General features: G+C 42.8%; 1 pseudogene; it reads right to left on the bottom strand.

The window, feature by feature from the left end:
* Window positions 1–3553: 3553 nt before the first annotated feature.
* Window positions 3554–17894, bottom strand: LOC128439702 (bromodomain adjacent to zinc finger domain protein 2B-like; annotated as a pseudogene).
* Window positions 17895–21533: the final 3639 nt, after the last annotated feature.

Genomic DNA, 21533 nt, shown 5'->3' with positions numbered 1-21533 from the left:
TGCCGGCTACAAGCCAAGAGCAACCGGTGCTGGAGCCAACAGAATGCCCGGAGAGCCGCCAGGAGGAAGTCTCACACAAGCATGAAGCAGGGAAGTCCAGTAAAGAACTGACATGTATGGAGGAGAGGTCCAAACTGTCTCAGGACCAGTGCAGGGAGGCAGTGAAGGAAGCAGAAGACATCAAACAAATGAATAGTTTTCTGAAAAATGAAGACCAGATGCTCCTTGAAGAGCTGGAGACGATGAAGGTGATTGACCGACATGTCGTGGCCTCGCAGGCAACAGAAGAAATCACGCAGCTGAATCGGGAAAATCCAAGTCCGGAGCTCATTGGAGAGCGTGAGAGGATAACAGAGGAGGAGAACCCCCCACAGATGGTCAGGGACTGGTCATGTACCGAGGAACTCACTGAGGAACTGGAGAAAATGAATGAAATGAGAAGACAGGATGAAGCCGAGTATGAGAGGACACATTCCTCTGATTCCCCTTTCAGGTCAGATAACTGTGAAATAGCCGCTCCAGAGTTATATCAGCATCAGAAACTGGAAAAAGCCAATCAGCTGCTCCAGGAGTTGGTGGCAGATTACAAGGCCAACATGGTCACTCTCATGATCCAGGTCTCAGAGATGCAGAAGACTCTGCTGAGTCTTCAGATAGAGCGGGCGTCACTTCAGAAAAGCTTCTCAGAAGCTCAAGCTCAACTGAGGTCAGAGACCAAGTCAAATGTTGCCTTGCGCTCAAAAATCCAGCATCTTAGAGAATTATTAGAGCAGCAGCGCAGGCAGAGCACAGGAGAGCAGGAGGAGGACTCGAGCTCTTCACAGCTCAGCTCCCAAGAGCTGCCTCAGAAGAAGAAGAAGAAGAAGAAGACATTTTGGAGGAGGTTCATTGGCCTCTGTCTTTGTGGCCGAAAGGCTGGGAAATGTCAAAGCTGCATTTAGTGACTCTTATCTTGGTTATTATATATTTTTAAAATATTAATAATATTTTTGGTGTATAATGGTTGCAGCTAATGTGCACTATGATCACAACCAGACTGCTTCTCATACAATATGTCTACTCACATATTCTACCATTAATGACAATGAATCTGTCATTGATGCTCCCTTCATCTGTATCAGACGTTTTATCTTATGTATATGATTATATGCATATTTTTGTGTAGTTTTGTTGAGGGTTGAGGACAACGGATGTTGCATCTTGTTACGATCTATGAAACAATTTGTGATTGTGTTGAATGTGGGCTATACAAATACAATTTTAAATGTATAGTTACACCTGAATTAAAGAATGCTGATACATGTAAAACACAGTTTCTTCCTGCATTTCTTTAGCAGCTGATAAAGTTGTACTGGCACCATCAAGAACGAATCACACAAGATGCGATATTTTAATAAAATAAGACTCATGTTTATGCCTTATGCCTGGACATTGGGTCTGAGAGGCTTTACACCTCATCCAATTAGGCTAATTAAAAGTAAATGCATTGTACAGTGATGTAAAACCAGGTCCAGGTGCAAGATGCCCATGGAAAGACGGACAGCAGACCTCCAGTGGAGGGTGGTGCACGGGGCGAAAGCTACAAACAGTTACAGAGTGCACCTTGATCCGGAGCTGGGGGAGGGGTGTACCCTCTTTATCAAGCTGAAACACTTGAACATTATTTTTTTCAGTGCCTTCGGTTCGAAGCACTTTTTTAAGTTGTTGAAAGACTGTATTCAAGGCCTGGGAGGATTTTTTTTCATTTGTTTTGTTCATCATGGCTGGAAATATTCTGTAAAAGAGATTGGGAACTGAATATTGCCCTTTAATTTGAGAAACTGCAGTTTGTATGGATGTGTGCATGGGTGTGTGTATAACCATATACTGAAAAAGAAACTTTATGTATTATTTGGGCTTTACAACTGGTGGTGGATGTTAGAAGTGTACTTGTTTCCTGGGAATGTATAATAAATGGAGTTTGAAAAACCAAAAACCTCTTCTCTCCACACCTCCCCTCTCGTATCCGCTCCTGTCTTCTCTTCCTACTCTTCTCAACTCCTCTCCACTCTTCTCCCTTTTTCTCTGTCATCCTCTACTCTTGTATCCTCCTCTTTCATCTTCTCCCCTCTTCTCTTCCTCATCCTGAATCTACAGCGTGTCATTGTCACTCACTCCTGTAATGCATCACACATTTGAGATTATGAGTCTTACGTAGAAGAGGTAATATGCCTACCCTTACTCTGTAAAAGCTTTTGTAAATCAAACTAATGAACCTAAAAAAAAAAAAACATGAGGCTGGTTCCCCTGTGGTTCCTCAGTACAGCAACCTCAAAAATGTCTCACCCCAAATGTTCATATTTAGTAGTATCATTTTTTTAAAGAAAAAACGAAAAATCACAAAATAGCTAAAAGTAGATATAAGAATGAATGTTACAAAATTTATCAAGACTAGACTGGTCATGTCAACTAGTATAGAAGTAATGTCACAGCCTAATGTGAAAATGTATTGGTAGTTAGCTAGCAACGCAAGCTAGCCAACACTAGCTAGTTAGTTAGCAAGCTGAATGTTGGCTAGCAAGATTGCACTGCATTTGCTTGCTAACCATCATTAATGAATCCAAATTCAAAACAAACTCCCCTAAATGTGGTGAATAACACGGTTTTAGGAAAAGTCAGTGAGTGAAATACATATGGGGATCGAACATAGTTCTAGTATTTTAAAAGCAAGGTAAAAATTACGTCAACAATTCTAGTGTAAGCTGAAGCTAGCAAGTTGCAGCTTGCTAGCTAGCAAGATTGCACAGGTTACTAACTAACGTTGATAAACCCAGGTTTACCACACAGTTGAAACACAGCTTCTTACATTTGAGGATAAACTTGCATAAGAAGTTTCACTGTAGATGTCAAGGCTCCCGTGTTGGCTTGGAAATGCATCTACTTGACCCTTCTATTGAGATTGCGAGTTATGTTTCTCGGTTATTATTCCCGAAGTCCACCAATCCGAAACTATACTTTTAAAGTCCATATCACCAGGTAGCCTCATCAAATTCCAACATCCAATACACCAGATAGGATGCCAAGAGCATGTTCTACAACATGGGATCATCCATTTCTATCTACAGTAAGAGCTGTTCACATGTAAAGGGTTTTTATAAACTTATCTTAATTCTGTGCTCAATAGTTTCATTTTATTACTATTTTACACATCATCCAATACAATCTTCCAGGATAACTGTTTCAATTTCCATGGAAGTGTTCACTTTTGCTCAGTTTCCATGACTTTTCCAAACCTTGAAAATGAAAAAATAAATTCCATGTTTTCCATGGTTTCCAGGTACCGTGGGAACCCTGTAGTATAGGAAACACAAACAACAGTGGAATAATAGGAGGGTTGGCAGAATGGAGGGGTGCAGCCATGAGTTATTCTTCAACTCATGTCAGTGGACAGTGAGTCAGGCAGGTACGAAGAAAGTGATTTACCTCGGAAAAAACGTGTTTCCACACTTCATGTGACTCTGCTTGGAATTAAATCATTTTGCGTAAAATACAGAAAAATAGCAGAAGATCGAGATTATTTACCCGAGAAGTCATCAAGCGCAGTGGGGACATATTTGGTCGGGTATCCGTTCGTCGTGTAGCTGACCACCAGGCTGGTTTTGCCCAACGCTCCATCGCCGAGCAGGATGCACTTCAGCAACCGCTCCAAATCCAAATCAGTTATATCTTTTAATATGAAGGTGATCATCGGAGACAAATTGCATCAAGTATGAAAACCAACACAACCCAGAGTGGCTCTTTTCAGTGGAGCTGATTTCATCTACTTTACTTTATAACCATGACAATTTATTACATTTCATCTGTCGCTCATTTATATTCAGAATTATACCTGCTGTTTACCCAACTTCTGGAGCTGGGAAATGAAAGTAAGCAGTAACACTTGAGTGAATATTTCCCAATGAAGTGGTGAATTTTGTGGACTTCAGCTCCGCATTCAACACCATCTCCCCAGCTCTTCTCCAGGACAAGCTGACACAGCTGAGCGTGCCTGAGCCCATCTGCAGGTGGATCACTAACTTCCTGACCGACAGGAAGCAGCGCGTGAGGCTGGGGAAGCTTGTCTCTGACACCCGGACCATCAGCACTGGAGCCCCACAGGGCTGTGTGCTCTCTCCTCTCCTCTCCTCCCTCTACACGAACAACTGCACCTCCAGCCATCCCTCTGTAAAACTTCTGAAGTTTGCTGACGACACAACCCTTATTGGATTAATTTCCAAGGGGGACGAGGCCGCCTACAGAGAGGAAGTAAACAGCCTGGCTTCCTGGTGCAGCCAGAACCACCTGGAGCTGAACGCCTTAAAAACTGTAGAGATGGTAGCAGATTTCAGGAGGAGCCCAGCTCAAACCGTCCCTCTCACCATGTGCAACTCCCCAGTTAAAACAGTGGAGTCATTCAGATTCCTGGGGACAATCATCGCACAGGACCTGAGATGGGCGGAGAACATCACCTCCATCATCAAGAAGGCCCAGCAGAGGATGTTCTTCCTGCGGCAACTGAGGAAATTCAGCATGCCGCGGAAAGTGATGGTTGACTTCTACACAGCCATCATTGAGTCCATCCTCACCTCATCCATCACCGTCTGGTTCGCTGCCTCCACTGCCAAGGCCAAGGGCAGACTGCAGCGGATCATCCGGTCAGCTGAGAAGGTCATCGGCTGTGACCTGCCGGCTCTCCTAGACCTGTTCTTCTCCAGGACCAGTAGGAGAAGTAATCACCTACTTTATTTTCAACAGAGACATAGGCATCCTGCTCAGTCTCATCAAAGCTAAAGAAATCATCCTCTTTGGTAGATGGACGGCGCTGTGTTGTTGGGGTTTTCCCTGGGTGCTCATCCTGCTCTGGGACATATTTTCTGCATTCTGCTACTAGACTTGCTTTTACCAGGTCCTTCCTCTCCTGGTCACGCAGCCAACGTAACTTGAACTTGGGTAGGGTTGCAGCAGCCAGTAGAGCATCATTATCCTCAAGAACACGTGCAAATCTTGTTTTGATTGCCTGAAATACATGACACAAAAGACATAACAAGAGTATCAAAACAAGTCTTAAAAACAAGTGTTTTTTACAATATGCGTATTTGGCATATAGCATAAATCTGACTACAGAGCAGTCACTATTACATTGACCTGCACTTATAAATACGTCACATTATCTAGACACAAATAAATGCAACTGAGCCATTGATTGGATAAATATAAATGCAAAATAAAATAGCAGCTCTTACCTGAACAATTGCCTCTGGTAGGCCATCAAGGATTGCAAGGTGTTTTTTTAATTCCAGAGTCCTAGACATCAATGTCCCCAGAGTCGGCAAGAGTGTTCCGTAAAAACAATTGTCCTCTCCTTGCAGAATGTCAAGAGCCAGAGTGAGTGGCTTCATCACAACACAATACTCTTTAAGGACCTGATGTTCCCTTTCACTGATGCATTTCATCTGAAGTTGGGAGGATATTGAATTCAATTCGGCCAAAGGTATATCAGAAATTCGAGCTACCGCATCATAGAACGAATTCCACCTGGTGGTGTAAAGTACAAGCAGCTTCTTAGCAATAACATCGTTGACAATCTCCGAAGCCACCGTTGACCGACTTGCCTTGTTCCACAGCCCTGCGCATTTTGTGATAGCATTTCTGTAGATAGATTTCGTTTCCATCTTTGACATTAGCCACTTATCGACATCAGTGCATGAGATGAGGTTCAATGTGTGCGATGCGCATCTGTAATGCGGGGGTAAAACCACGTCATTGACATCGACAACATTATCTAGCATATCCCCAATGTTTGTAAAAGTCGCCTCATCCTCCTCCAAATGATCTTCAGTGTCTGACTCAGGTGGCTGGTACATTTGAAACGCCTTGACAAAATTAGAACCATTGTCAGTAACCGTTGCTGTCACTTTGAAAGATAGGCCATAGGATGAGTGGATGTTGTCTATTTCGGTTGCAATAATGTCATACGTATGTCGGCCCTTGAATCTCTGGCATGCCAGGGCTGATTTCCCACGTAGCATGTTGTTCGGATTAATCCAGTGTGCAGTTACACCTAAGAAGCTTTTATTGTAAGCAGTCCAGATGTCTGCTGTGGTAGAGACATGTTGTAAATCCTCAAATGTTTTTTTTTAGCTCGACCTGCATTTTCTCATATTCTCTGTCTAAATAGTTGGAAAACGTCTTCCTGCACATTTGCCTGGTCCCTGAGCCTCCATTTATCACTGGAATTTTGCTTATTAGTTGCCTGAAGGCAACTGACTCGACAGTTGACAGAGGATGCATGTCATCGACAACATACCTAGAAATTAATTTATTCAGCTCTGCCTGGCTTATCGGCTGCACTGCAGTCCGTGTAAAGTCTGGCCTTGGTTGTTTGCATGCAGTTGCGCCTTCAGCATTCGTAGGGCTGGGGTCTTTAGCTACTAGCTTTGTCGAAGCGTGTTGTTTCAAAAGGTGCTTCATAAGATTTGAATTGCTATTCTTAGATGTGGATAGCTTATTTCCACCTGCACATAATTTACAACTCACCACTACATTTTTGTCTTTAATCTCGACGAGCGAAAAGTAATGTCCATACTTCCAGGAGAGAAAGCTAATTCTATCCGCACCGGCCATGATGTGGTTTAATGCTCATTGATTGATTCGAGCTCTCACGGAGCGGACAGATTTAATAGACACACCTAATCTCTCGCTTCCGCTCCGACCATAAGACATAAACACCTGCCGTACAGCTGCGTCTTCATGACGGTAACAGCAGGACACAACAGGACGTCAGCTGTACGGTTTCCCTACCTTACGGACGGTTTATCCTCGTTTAACGCCCCTCGCCGAGCGGAATGAGGTACGAAGCTGGTTTAAGTCCCTTTGCTACATGTACCGCGGAACGGGAGTCGCTGTCACGTTAACCTGTCAAACTTGCCTACCGCGGTTCTTTGTTTGTTTAGCTGATTTTAAGGTGTTTTAACGGTTGTATTTGTATTTTTGTAAATGTTTGTTTACTTGTTGTCTTCTAGTTTTACGGTGTTTTCTACGGCGCCTCGATGTGATGTTTAAATAAAGAGCCGTGACTCATCACCAGTCACGGCAAGTGTTAAGTGTAATTGTAACTGCGTTACTTGATTAAAAAAAATACTTCGTTACATGCTTGTTATCGCTAAAAGTAGTGGAATTACAGTAACGCGTTACTTGGTACCGCGTTACTCCCAACACTGGAAATTACGTACGCCACCTTGGAACGTTCCGTCTGGAAAGCTAGAGCTGGAGCTGGAGCTGGGACCGGAGCTGGAACAGTACTCGGAGTGATGAAGGTGTCCAGACGATCCATGAGAAACTAACCTGGCTGTGAATGCTCTCCTGGCGCTCCGACATCCCCTGCATCTCGAGGTGAACTGCATTAAATTGTTCCTCCGTCTGCTGCAGTAATGGTGCCGGCAGGACAGTGCGCCCGGAACCGGAGTCAGCTGAATCCATTTTATTGGCCAGTTCGTACTGTAGGGAGTGCAGACAGGTGTGTGGATCCAATAGCACGACTCAGAGACACAAGAAGGTGCAGTTAACCAACTTTACTGTTGAATGTTGGTACACGTTAAGGCAGTCCAAACACGGGTACAAGAATCCAACAGGAGACAGGCAGCGGCAGAGTTCGTAATCCGTAAATCCAGCAGGGAGCAGACACCGGCAGAGTTCGTAATAGTTTCGGTCCAAGGTCGGTACACGGGAAGGCAGTCGATCACAGTGCAGAGTATCCGGCAGGGAAAAGGCAGAGACGTAACTCGTTAAGTAGGCAGTGATCGGTAACAGGAAAGCTATCAGGAGTAAATTCTGGAACGCTAAGAACATGGAGAAACAAAGACGAACTGGCAACGCAACACAGGAACACACAGACTAAATACACCGGGTGATGAGGACCAGGTGCAAACAATCAGGGAGGAGCTGACAATCACCCAGGTGGAACGCCGGGTTCACACCGGACGCGGAAGCGACGCCGAAGCGAGGCGTAAGCGCAGCGCCAATCCTCTGGCTCCCATCCACTCCCATGTTAAACCGCAGCGCTGAACACACCGGAGGCTGAAGCGTAGCGTTGTGCCGCGGCTGCCTAGCGCCGTGAAGCGATCGTTTCGGCGTCGAGTCTATTTTTTCCGCTTGACGCGAGCGTATCGCGACAGGAAACACACTGAAAAATGATTTTAAACGATATAGATGACATATTTTATATGATAAAAATGATCAAATATGCATCCCATACTTTGTATTCACGTTCTGTTGTCTTGGAGTTTTAATTTTACCACTTTTACCAACCACATTATTTAATGTCCCCCTCTGCCCATCCACTACAGCCACACAAGCAGTCATAAAGATAAAAAAGAGAGGGGGGGAGCTACGTATTCTCCACATAGGCTTGAGTGGAGAATACGTAATTTACCCTCGACACCCGACATTTACCGGAGCTAACAGCGGAGAAGTTCTTCAACATGGATGACATTAAATTAATCATTGAAGTGGAGAAGTAACTTGAGTTGTTGATTCTCAGCATATGTTGTATACAGACAACACCAAAAAAGACACATCTTGGGACGCTGTTGCAGTTAATGTTGGAGCAACAAGTAAGTATATGGTTGAAAAAAATGATTAAATGCCGTTTTTACTGCAGGCTGATAACAGCAGAAGTATGTGATATTATTAGTAATGCTTCGGCGTCGCTACCGCGTCCGGTGTGACCAGCCAAGCGCCGGCGCGCCAGGGATTAGCGCTTACGCCACGCTTCGGTGTCGCTTCCCCGTCCGGTGTGAACCCGGCGGAACACACACACGAGGGAGGGAGTGAGGAGTCTGAAACGAGAGGAGAGGTGAGTAAACAATAACAACACATAACAGAAGAATAAGTTATAAATATCCAGCCAACTTAACTTAATAATCAGGGCTGGAGATAAAACTATGCCAGTGTCTGGAGAGCGAAGCGCGAAAGGGAACCGAGGGGGTCGAGGAGGTGGACACCATCATCTGCGTACATTTCCAGATTAGAAAGAGAAAAACCTGTAACATGTCTTTCTCTTTAGTTCAAATTAAGGAATAAGTGATATTTTTCCTTTATTTAAATACTTCAAACAAAATGTGACCATGGATCGCCACATGGGATTTAATTTTATAGTTATAAATGTGTGTATAATTTTTTGTTATAACACATAAACATACCTGACTTGGACATTTCTAAAAGAGCTTGTCATTGCTGTAATGTACTGGTATGTAAAAATATATTTTTGCTCTGTTTATCAAAGAAAAAAATAAAACTAACATGTTCTTTTACATGCTATGCACATTTATATAATGAGGTCTATTCTATTCTGGATACCTGAACCTACAAAACACAAGGTTTATTGGAATTTTTCTATTACCTCCGTGAAGGAGGTTATTTTTTTCACCTGGGTCTGTTTGGTTGTTTTTGTGTTTGTTAATGGGATTATGCAAAAGAAGTTCATTCAATTTCCATGAAATTTTGTGGAGGTCTGGGATGAACCCATTCAATTTTTTGTGTGAATCCAGGATTTTTTAAACTTTCTTAAAGATACAAACCCGCTCACTGCATGAAATATTATACTGATAGCTGTTTTATGTTTTAAAATATTATTTAAAACATAAATAGCACCGAACAGTAGGAGACAGTGGGAGGCCCTATTGTATTTCGAAGGATTTGTATTTCCCTTCTTGGCTTTTCAGGGCCTAGACATGCTCAAATTCTTACCAAAGATTGCAGGAAACTCAAAAATTAGAAAAAGTTTTTGTTTTCTGGAGTAATTTGAAATGGGCGTGGCAAAATGGCTCAACAGCGCCATCTAAGGAAAAGCCCCTCAGTTAGTGTGAGCGGGATTTATCGTTCAGAAGGTTGGCGGTTCAATCCCCAATCTTCAAGTGTCCTTGACAAGATCCTGACCTAAATTTGGCAGAACTTCTACCATCTATTCATTGCACAATATCTTAAATTATGTACATAAAAAAAAAAAAAAAGATATTTAATTAAATTTATTAATAAATTAAATTGAAAAAAAAGATTAAATTAAATTAAATCAAATTACATTATCCTGCGCAGTCCACCTCTGTACATGAAGTGCACAGTCCTTTTCTGGGAAGGAGCTGCAGGTGTTGAGTTATTTTCATGAACTAAACAGTGTTGAACTTGAAGATACTGATCATGGAGTGTTTGTCCTTTCACATTGTACAATCGGCTTTATTGCAGCTCATACATATCAATTGTGTCACAGGTGAAGAGAAGGCCTCCGACACCAAAGAGGACAAGATTTTGAAAAGTTGAAAGTATCACAATGTGAGTTTTATTTTTCCCTCAGGAGCTCAGCCACTCGTTTTGCAAAGAACTCTTTCATCCTGATTCCTGCTCGTCCGATTGATGAATCGTCCTCATTGAATTTCTCAGAGTTGTCAAACACCAGGTTGACATCCATGATGAAGTTCCCGAAATGTAGGTACCTGCAAAGATTGGAAATGGTTTAAATGTAATTCAGAGGCAGCATTAAAATCAGAAAAGTAACTGAAATAAAGGATGTATGAATGTATGTCTAACACAATCGTACTGGTTGTTGTTGAGTTTATTTCGGATCGTAGAGAAGTCCATGGGCTTCTTAATGAGTGTACAAGGATGATTGGACATGTCATCACAGCTCACCTAACTAGATGACCAACAACAGTCCCCTGACCAAACCACAGTAAGATTCTTTAAATCTGGACTTTTTGAGGGATCTGCACACGCACATAAATACCAGTCCCGTTTTTTTCACGAAGATCCATAAATCATTCTCTGAGAAATGAGCAAAATGTTGCGAAACATCCTCTCTTGCAATGTTAAAGTAAAAAATCCACAACTTAATCTAATCTGATTGGTTCCTCCTTTGGTCACGTCCCACTCCCCCAATGTTTGCGCTTATAACAGTGAGATGAAATAAATGCGGTTTTCTATCCATGCAGTGAGAATGCGTTCATACCTACCGGCACATTTCAAGCCAATCTCTGTCGTATTAGGCCAGTTTGGCTCTTTTGGGACAGGGCCCACGGCTGTCAAGCTCGTCCCTGCCTCGCTTTCCTCCCCCCAAAGGTCGGTTATGATGCTTCAGACTCCGGAGTAATTGAGCGTTCTTCTGAAAGAGGGGACATAAAAACGACTGGTGAGGAGCCACGCGGAACAAATACCGTGCAGATTAATTAAATGGATGTGGACATGTGGAACAATAAAGATATCATCGGACAGTTGAACAGATTGCAGCTCGTTGATCTGCACTGCTTGTGGACTAGGAGATTGTATTAAATGAAAGACAAGAGAAAAGAGTCTCAGGTTTACTTTTGCCACGCAAATGTGACAGAACCATTTGCCGTCAGGAACTGTGGGGATCTTAGGCCTGTGGCAGTAGGTGTGGCAGCCTTTATCAGAGCCGTGACAAAGTTTTGATAGCGAGAGAAAAGAGGCATCACTAACCACTTTCTTGACGGGGCGGTCCCAGTCGATGGATTTCTTCAGCTGCTAAATACAGAGCGACAGCTGAGCCGAGCTGCGGACTTCTTCGAGGGCTTCGTGCCACAGGCTCATCCCAGGAGTCACCTCCTCCTCCCTGCTTTGAGGTTACAGAGAGTGAGTGGAAGTATTACAGGACAGCATTACATACACAAGCAGTGACTTCAGGGAAATCAGTGAGTAAAGATAAACTGTACATTGCACATTGAGGCTGTCGGTACTTCTTCGACTGGGATGCATCATGCAGAGGAAAAAACTACTTATCATACAGACACAGGCACAGTGATATTATTCTGTTTGGTCTGAGGGTTCATTTCTCTGTAGGTACCTTCGATCGATGTTCTCCTCCAGCTCTGACAGCCTCATGACAGCTATATCAAGAGGATTGTTAGGCCGCCTGGTTCCTCTTTGCCACGTGTTTTCGGGAGCTGGAGAAGAGAGGAGCTTGTCCTCTCGATAGACCAGATCCTCCCTCTTTGACTGGGGCTTAGGGTGCATCCAGCCCTGAGGGACACAGAGTTGATATATGGTGTTTGGTGATAAAGTAAGGACCCGAAATCCTATCTGAGCACATACTGGAGAAATAGTCTTGAAATTAATCTGGGATATTTATATTTGTATGAGCTGTAAGTAGACAAACGTTCAGGATTCTTTTACCTTGATCTGCAGACCGGCAAAGACGACTCTCCTCTCCAGAGCCTCCACCTGCTGCAGTAGGCGGATGTCCACCTCCATCGCCTGCTCCTCCACACACCAACTCGCCACGGTTTTCTCCCTCACCTCCTGTTTCTTCAGCTTCACCACATCAAACGCTGCTCCCATAGATACATACAAACAATAGAGCAAATGACTGTCTATGAAAAGCAACATATTTATACATATTAATTTGGGAGCAGGTGACATGAACATTTCAAATAACAGTATGTTTTGTATTAAAGATAATTAAAGTGAGCAGAGGAGTTGTGGACACACCATATTCACTGTTGGCATAGAGCTGGGTCAAATACTCCATATGTTCTTGGAGCTGTTTCTGTAGGACCTTCTCTCTGATGCCTCGACTGTGGAGCGCCTCCACCAGACTGTGTAGCTCCTGCACGTCTGACACTCGCCACCAACCATGCAGCATCTCTGCCAACCAAAGAGAGAAGTATTGTTAATTGCTTAATTTTAGGAGCATAAGAAGGTTGCAGAGCTGAGTGACAGTCATCACAGCATGTACTCCAGGACTGTCTGGGCAGTGATGATCTTTAGTCCAGCACATTTCACTTGTGCTTACTGGCAGTGAGCCATTCTTACCCTTAGGGATGGGCTGAGGTGTGGGGTAGTCCTTAGCTGCCTCCACAGCAGGAAACAAGGCACAAGGTGGCTTGTCACACAGGGCCTCTGGGTTCTCAAGCCTGTTGACTGTGTGGTTAGTCAGCTGGAGGTCAGGCTGGGGGCTGGAGGTTATCCAGGGGCTGCCTTTGAGCTGGGGGGAACACAGTGGATATGGCCCTGAAGAATCTGTTTCACCTGCAGGTCCCTGCAGAGTGGTTGCAGGCGGGGGGCTGTGGGATATCCCCGTCTGAGAGGAGGGATGTAAAGGATTACATGCAGTGGAAAGAATTTTAGCAGAGCTACTGTTCTGGTGTTTGTCAGAATGTGTGTTAAAAGATCGATCCTTTTTGACCACTCCCTTGAGGAAGATTTTGAGATCGTCTTTGCCCTTCTGGCTCTCTGGTGTTGGGCAGAGCACCCACTCCATCTCTTTCAGCTGCGCCTTCTTTATTCGGATCACCTGAGCCGTTTCCTGTTTCTCCTTCAACTCTTCATAGCCTGAGTAACATTTAAAAAATCAGCTCAAAGTGCATATCAAACATAACAAATCAAATGTATATTTCAGTATGAGTTTTCACCTTCGCTGCTCTCCATGCCCTCAACAAAGATGCCGCCACACTCTGGGAGAAGCCAGTAACGCCTCTTGTAGAGGTCCTGTCCAATCATCATGGAGCGCTGTGATTGAGAGGAGCATAGCAGCTCCTGTGTGATCTGACTCTGTTGCTAAAGAGACAGAAAACAGAGGTAGAATGGGATTTCTTTAATCCATCAACTAGCTCTTCCTGAGAAAATGAATGTGGGTAAAATTTACCATGCATAATTTCTCGATCTGCTTCTCGAGCTCCTCCATAGTGGCAGAGTTCACACTGTCGTCCTAGATGAAAAGATCTCATTAGTGGGAGGCCAGTGGACTGACTGACATTAACTAGAACAAACACTGAATGAGCCACTGGCAACAGTAAAAAAAAAGAAGAAGCATCATGCTGTTACTGACCTCCTCCTCACAAATCTCTGCTTTCGCCCCTTTCTCCCCTTCATGATCTTCTCCCTCCTCGTCATCTTCATCTCCTTGGTCCTCGCAGTCGTCATCGAAGGTGAGGCTGTTATCTCCGCCCACACTGCTGTCTCCCTTCTTAGTCCTCTTGGTGTAAATGCTCCTCAGTCTTTGAACGCAGAAATGTACAGAGGAAAAAAAAAAATATATATTTATTCACAAAAAGATTTGAAAAACTTTGCACAGAACCTTCTGGTAACAACTTGGAATGAGCATGTTCTCACTTGCGGAGCTTTCCCTGTACAGCCCGCTTCTCCTTCCTCAAGTTGTCCATGTGATCCATCTTCTTGTTGATCTCACTACAAAGTCACATTGAAAATCATGCTTCAATTCTTAGATTGATACATTTGCAGGCCACTGCAGCGGGCAGGAGATGCCTTTCAAAGTGTTGCTGGTACTAATGAAAGATTAATAAAGCATAGTTTGATGCAACCTTTTGAAACTATCCATCAGACCATGATTTGTCATATTCCTTTTGATACATCCGTTGTTTCTTCACAATTTGAGCCCTCATGAATAAAAGATGACTATTTTCTGCTCTCAGGCAAAGAGATTAACTGAAGCGCCAGGCACATAATAAACACTTGTTTAAACTGTGCACGCAATCAACTTTACAAAATAAAAATGGCTCATTCAACACAAATTTAACAACACTGTTTTTTCCTCCATCTTTTTGTTATATTGTGAATATAAAGTGAGATATGTGAGGATTAGAAGGAAATGGATCCCTCACCTGATCACAGCTTTACTGCAGCAGAGCTCATCACAAAGGAACAACAACATGGATGCCTTCTGAGACGGTCTGTGGGCCTGAAAAGCTTTAGTTCGTAGACTGAGGGCCAGAGCAGCTGACTTTGTCTGATCACAGTGAGCCTCCATGTAGATCTGCAGGATCTCAGACACATTGTCTCTGTTGATCTCCACATCAGTCAAGTTTTGCCCTAGACAGGTTTTGCTCTAAAAGAAAAAACATTGATAAGTTCAGTCAGTGTGTTTAATAAATGTTTCTCCACCTACTTAACGTGAAGTGTAAGTATTTGTGTATACTACAATGTCAAACAGAACAGGAACAGAACCCTAAAGTGCCAACATGTACTTTTACAGAATGTATTAAACTAGAGTGTCCCTGCTGTCAGGTCTTCCTTTAATATATTGAATACAAATACATCTCTACTTTTGAACTACTGCAGTGGTTTTGCGTCAGCTACAGAAATGGTGAAAGTCAATGTCTAAAGCAATTAAATGGGAAACCTGTAAAAAGTTACGTCTGATCACTATGAATGTGTGTGTGCATAAATACATGATTAACAAATCCTTTACAATTCAACAACTGTATAACTACTACACTGACAATGACAGACTCACCCTGTGACCTGCAGGTATCCCTGGATCCTGTACGGCTGAGGAGACCATGCCCACCAGCAGGTCTTCTACTTTCCCCATACTGCTCCCGGTGTTAAGGAAACCCTTTTGAATGACTCTTAAGTCGAGGTCGTTTACATTTTGTAATCCCAGGACCTTTCCAAAGGTGTGTACAAACTGCAGCACCGCCAGGCAGTCTGATAAGGTGCTTCCTTGCACTACCAGACCAGGGATTCTTGAGAGCACTGGAAGACTCTGAAGAAAAAAAATTGAAATAAAGCTAAATGTTATATTATACTTTGAAATGATTTGTAAATCTATCTGACCCAAGTATTTCTTCTTTCAGACTATTGGTAAAATGTGTTATAAATACAGTAGAACGTGTTATGCTTTCAGTAGCCACTTGGTGGCAGTACTCTGACTTATACCTGCCCTCTTAAATCAAACATAGATGCTTTCAGTGATATTAAGCATCTATTTTTGTATGTGACAGTAAAACAATGAAACCATAAATTTGTGACAACATATAATCTTCATGCATATAGCTCCTACAGTGATTATTCTGATTTATTTCCTATGTAAAAAAAACAACACATGCCTGGTTGAATTCTAAATCTCTCCACAAACATGTATGATGTATATTCCACAGATGCAGACTATCTGTGGTAATATGTACGCACTCTGATGTACGGACTCTCTGTGCGTGAGTACCTTAAGATCGGCCAAACACATATCTTCGTTTGGCTTCTTTAGAGCCTTTGCTTTTTCCAGCTCCAATCTCCTGATCTGGAGTTTCCTCTCCTTGTTCATCCGTTTCTCCTCCATCTGCTGTTGCTTCAGACGCTCTTTCTCCTGCAGCCAAGAGATCGTATTATTCCCATTGATATTGATATTGGTATAAAAACACAAACTAGGAACTAAATTACCACAGTGTTGAAATCCTTAAAAAAATGAACATTTCCCAGAGATTTAAAACTAGTGAGGAAACATCTGTGTGAATCAGCAGTTACTGACCTCTGCCTTCTTACGAATCACCTCAGCCTTAATGAGCATCATCTGCTGCTTGCGCCTTTCCGTCTCCTAGCCGAGCACAAACACATTATTTTCTTTCTGAAACGCAGTTTATATTATACTATAAAGACAAGGGTCACAGATGGAGATTTAAAACTAGTCAGTAAACCACTGTGTGAATCAGCAGTTACTGACCTCTGCCTTCTTACGAAGCTCCTCAGCTTTCATTAGGATCATCTGCTGCTTGCGCCTTTCCGTCTCCTAGCCGAGCACAAACACATTATTTTCTTTCTGAAGCGCAGTTTATATTATACTATAAAGACAAGGGTCACAGATGGATATTTAAAACTAGTGAGGAAACATCTGTGTGAATCAGCAGTTACCGACCTCTGCCTTATTACGGATCTCCTCAGCCTTCATTAGGATCATCTGCTGCCTGTGTCTCTCCGTGTCCTAGCCGAGCACAAACACATTATTTTCTTTCCTCAATACAGTTTCTATTATACTATGAAGACAAGAGTCACAGATGGAACACACTATGGAACACTTGACATGCACAGAAGAAGCGTCTGCATAAGTCAAACTGTCACAATGATGTCCTAATCAACATGCTGCATATTGCACAGTAGTTTAAGTGCAAGACATACACGGCATTTAAAGCAAATGGAACATAGTGATTAATAACATGCAATCAAGGGTAGTGATGCACACAGAAAGCATAAACTCAAAGTTACAAACAGCCATTATTAATCTGGCAAGTAGCAGACTGAAAGCTGGTACAGGCCAAGAGTTTCAGATCAGCATGCAGAACAATGAGTGCGTTTCAAATCAACAATGAAGGAATTTAAAGGATTAAATTGTATATCTGATTTATTTATTGTGAAAAGCTGTAAATAATACTACTTCACTCACAGCTGCTAAACTCTCCCCACAAACTAGATACATCACTGTATATTGACTTTTCCAAATGGGACGATAGATAAGTCTTGCTCACATGCTGTGGTGAAAAAGGTATTTTATCCAAAACAGAATTTAACAAGTAGTCAGTGTTCTTTAGGTGTATCATAAATCTTCTCATCCTTGCAGTGTTAATTTCGTTGACGAAAACGATAACGAAAATTATTCGTTGACGACCCTTTTCCCATGACGAAGACGAGACGAAGACGTAACGAAAACGGATCTCCGAAAATAAAAACTATGACGAAATCTATTTTAATTTTCGTTGACGAGACGAGACGAAACGAAAATGTTGGCGGTTGACGAAATCACAATACATATTTTTTCTAAACTTGCATGCACCTAACATCATTGGTTGAATGTTGCCGGCCATAGCGGTACTCCACGCCCTCTTCCAGACATGCCCAGACATGCAGGTGAAGCCCTAACGAGTTACGACTGATTCAACATTGTAATGATGGCCCAAGCACAACCGCAAGCGTCTGGAAGGAAAAAAAGAATGGATATTTGGACACACTTCAATTATATTGAAATGGAAAAGAAAACCCAATGCACCGTAATAACGGGAGAAAAATCATGCGGTTTTAAAATGAGTGGGAAGAACACGACGAACCTCAAAAGGCACCTGAAAGCCCACCATCCTGCAGTTCATGCCACGGTAAGTTCGCTACTAACTGTCAATGATAACTTTTAACAATTCGCCTTGTTTAGGAAAACGGGAACATTGCTACGCTGTTATTTAAGGAGCACGGGTGGACCCGCCAGGCTTTGTACGGGCCCTCGCCGCCCGGCCAATTAACAATAAACGAATAATATTTGCTAAGACCGATAATCCTGTCATCGGTTGCACCACGTATGAAATAATATATATGTTAACGAAATAAACCCAGATAGTTTGCGTACAATATTCTGTATTGACAAGAAACACCATCACCCCCACATAGGGGAGAGCGGGGTAATGTGGGACATCTTTTACATTTGCTCCCCTCTAGGCGGGCTAAAATGATATATCAGTAAAATTTACACATTTCCAATTAATTCAGGATGTGTTCTAGGAATGGAAATGATCAGAATGTCTTCAGGACAAAGGGCAGGGAAAATATTATTGTTTTTAAAAAAGTGGTCTTGTGTCCCACTTTACCCCAGCTACGGGGTAAAATGGTCCACTTGCTTTTTCCACTTTAAAACTACCAAAACAACACATGTTGTAATAGTTAAAATCCCGAAAGCTAGATTGACAACCACTAATATCGGACTAGTAACAGAATCATGGGGATTGGTCAATTAAGCACATTTATGATTAGTATGATTCATGTGATCTCTTGCACACCCTAGCATCCCTGCACATTGTTTCTCTGTCCAATTGGCAGGGGAAAGGGATATTGTTTTTCTCTGCGTATTCAAATACCAGTTCACAGCACTTAACTGGAGCAAGGCCATGGAACTGGTCAGCTAGTTGTTTCAAGTGTTTGGCTCCTCCTCCATCTCATCTGTGAATATTCTCTTTACCTCACCCCAGGCTACTGGTTTTACTTTCCCTTTCTCTTTTTTCTTTATGAATCTTTTGAGGGTTGTCTTGTCAATATTTCTATCCCTTCCAGCTTTTCTTATGGAATGAGACAGTGTCTCACTTTACCCCACAGCCACCGTTTTAGAAAAAACAACATCTCTTATCAATTCAGACTAATCTTCAGCTAGCATCAGTCACATGGTTTTATATGTTGGAAGTTCACCAACATGTATGATATAAGTTTTTCTACCTGATTCAATTTGTTTTGACACAATTGTTGATTAAGTTCAAAGCAAGAAAATTTACTTTTACATGCAAAAAAAAACATTTTTGTGAAAAAACATAATTTCCACAGCACCACCAGCTTCTCCTTCATGGCAAGGGGAGAATGGGAGGGGCTTGAAAACATAATGGTCAAATGACCACAAATGTGTTCCGTTGCCTAGATACAGGAGGTGTCTCACATTACCCGATGTCCCACATTACCCTGCTCTCCCGTACTATATGGACTTGTGCCCGCAGACAAAAGCGGACAAATTAACATAAACCCCCTATTAAAAAAAATCCCATACATCAATATTTCCCCAACCCCACTCTCCACTGTCAAATCTAGCCGTCTAGTTAAATCAGTTGGTTATCAGATTGCACAGCAATTCTTATGGAGGATATGTGGTTGATTTAGCTATAAAGCCAGGTACGCATAGTAGTTGTATTGTTCCATCACATCATTTAAATCTTTAAAATCTAGTTTTGATATTTTCTTATATTTTAATGATAACACTGTTAATTAAGCATTGCTGTAAATTGATTATTTGCATTTTATCAATTTGAATTCAGCTGTAGGCATGTACTATGAGATCTGTATATATCCTAGAGACTAATTGTATCCACAATTTTTTCACCTAGATCCCAGAAACAACAATACCGGAAAAACAGCATGATTCAGAGAGGATGGGGACCAGTATTCAAGCGTTCTTCTCCTCACAATTGAAATATAGAACCGACTCAGCCGAACAACAAATTAATGAAGAGGCGATTGCCCAGTGGATTGGACGCACAGGCCTACCTGCCCGCTCGGTTGAGGACGAAGATTTTGTCCAAATGATGCAGTCTATTGATAAGAGGTTGACCGTACCCAAAAAAGCAAAGATAACAAATTTAGTTGATAAACTTTACATTGCCGAAAGGGAGAAATTTCAAGACAGAATTGCCACAGCACGCAAAATCACAATTGGGCTTGACATATGGACAAAAAAAGGGCTCACAGCAGCATTCCTTGCCATTAGTGCATGCTATTATTGCACTCAGCAAAACAGGGCAACACACATACTGCTGAGGCTTGAGCAGATCTCCCACCCCCACACTGCAGAGTGTATAAAAACATGTGTGGACCGATGCACAGAGGACTGGGGAATATCCAAAGAAAAAATTCTGACTGTTATAACAGATAACGGGAGCAACATGGTTGCAGCCTTCAAAAACGAAGAGGATGACGAGCCCAGCTCTGAGGATGAGGAAGTCCAGAACAGTGATGAAGAATCTGAGGAGGGTGAAGAAGAGCAAAGGTAAATTATTTTAGTTTGTAGCTGTTTTAGTAGTAGGCTAGATATGTCTGTCATTGAGCTATATTTGGTTATTTATCTATGGCGTTATGATGATGTGTGTTAATACATTGCACAGTGTGATTGCATTGTGTTACTCATAGCAATTTAATTTCCCTTGGATGATTAATAAACTGCCTTTTTGACTTCTCTCTATTTTTGTCTGTCTCTCTTATCTAGGTACGGAGCCATAAAGAGGACACCCTGTGTGGTACATACGCTGCAACTCGTGGTGAACATGATCCACAAGGAACAAAGTGTTAAAAGACTCTTTGATAAAGTAAGAGGACTTGTCAGGCTATTCCGCAAGTCATCTGTAGCAACTGAGCAACTGCTCCAGCTGTGTGGACTAACTCTGGTCAAAGACTGCCTCACTAGATGGTCCAGCTCATACCAGATGATCTCCCGTCTTCTGGAAGTAAAGGACTCAACTGTCCAGGTTACTGATGGGATGGACTGGGACTGTCTCCTGCCCAGTGAGTGGCAGAAGCTGGCTGCTCTCAGAGACCTGCTCCTCCCCTTCGCAGAGCATACCAAGATGCTACAGAGTGACACCATGTCCCTATCCCTGGTGGTGCCTGCCCTCTTGGACCTGAGTGCTCACCTATCCCAGTTTCCCCAGGGCACTGGCTACAGGGACCTTGCTCACCTGGCACAAAAGATGAAGGCCAACATAGAGAAGCGCTTCAGTTGCTTCCTTGATCCCAATGATTCAAAGTTCTCGCCCCTCGCCACTGCTGCATGCTTCCTGGATTCAACTGTTTCACCTGAAACTCTCATTCAAAATGAGGACATGCAAATTCAAGAGCTTCTGAGAAGAGCAGAAGAATACATTGCTCAAACTCTATCACCACAGGAGGATGATGACCATGAGGAGGAAGAAGAGAGAAGGGAGGCACCAGAGACAGCCCCACCTTCAAAGCGTCCCAGATTCCGATTCCTCTCAAAAGCAAGCACAAGCCGGCCATTAAGACCAAAGCCCTGTGTCCGGCAAGAGCTACAAAAGTTCAAGGAGCAGCTTTCTCAGCCCATCGACGAAGAGAGTGCTATTGACTTTTGGGCTGCACAGGGTTCTACTGTGTACCAGACCCTAAAACCATTTGCCTTTGACCTTCTGGCAATGCCAGCATCTCAAGCATTTGCAGAGCGCGTTTTTAGTATTACAGGCGACCTCACTCGT

Source organism: Pleuronectes platessa, chromosome 5, assembly GCF_947347685.1.
Source record: "Pleuronectes platessa chromosome 5, fPlePla1.1, whole genome shotgun sequence".
NCBI lineage: Eukaryota > Metazoa > Chordata > Actinopteri > Pleuronectiformes > Pleuronectidae > Pleuronectes > Pleuronectes platessa.
The sequence above is the reverse complement of the archived record's forward strand: the minus strand, read 5'-3'. Positions and strand labels throughout refer to the sequence as shown.